The following is an 830-nucleotide window of genomic DNA, read 5'->3' as shown; positions in this document are numbered from 1 at the left end:
TTTATCCAAACCTCTATTGAGGGACACTTTGGCAGTTTCCATGTCTGGGGCACTGTGAATAATGCTGCAATGAACATGGGGTACATGTGCCTTTGCATACCAACATTTTCAAGTTTTGGGGGTAGATACCCAGTAGAGAGATTGCTGGATCTTAATGTAATTTTTTTTTTAATTTTTCAAGGAACCACCATACTTTCTTCCAGAATGGTTGTACTAATAATTTGCATTTTTACCAGCACTGAATGAGGGTTCCTTTTTCTCCACAGCCTCTCCAATACTTGTTATTACCTGTCTTATTGATAATAGCCAATCTAACAGGTATGAGGTGGTATCTCATTGTAGTTTTGATTTGCATTTCTCAAATAGCTAGAGAAGATGAGCATCTTTTCATATATCTGTTTGTCATTTGTATGGCCTCTTGGGAGAAGTGTCTGTTCAGGTCCTCTCCTCAATTTTTTTTTTTTTTTTTTTTTTTGTGACAGAGACAGAGAGAGGGACAAGTAGACAGGAAGGAAGAGAGATGAGAAGCATCAATTCTTTATTACAGCACCTTAGTTGTTCACTGATTGCTTTCTCATATGTATCTTGACCAGGGGGCTACAGCAGAGTGACCCTTTGCTCAAGCTAGCAACCTTGGGCTCAAGCTAGCAACCATGGGGTCATGTCTATCATCCCACATTCAAGCCAGCGACCCCACACTCAAGCTAGAAACCCTGCGCTCAAGCCAGATGAGCTCATGCTCCAGACAGCAACCTTGGGGTGTTGAACCTGGATCCTCTGTGTCCCAGTCCAACGCTCAATCCACTGCACCACCACCTGGTCAGGCCTCT

Source organism: Saccopteryx bilineata, chromosome 1 (assembly GCF_036850765.1).
Source record: "Saccopteryx bilineata isolate mSacBil1 chromosome 1, mSacBil1_pri_phased_curated, whole genome shotgun sequence".
NCBI classification, from domain to species: Eukaryota; Metazoa; Chordata; class Mammalia; order Chiroptera; family Emballonuridae; genus Saccopteryx; species Saccopteryx bilineata.
This window is presented reverse-complemented; position numbering follows the sequence as displayed.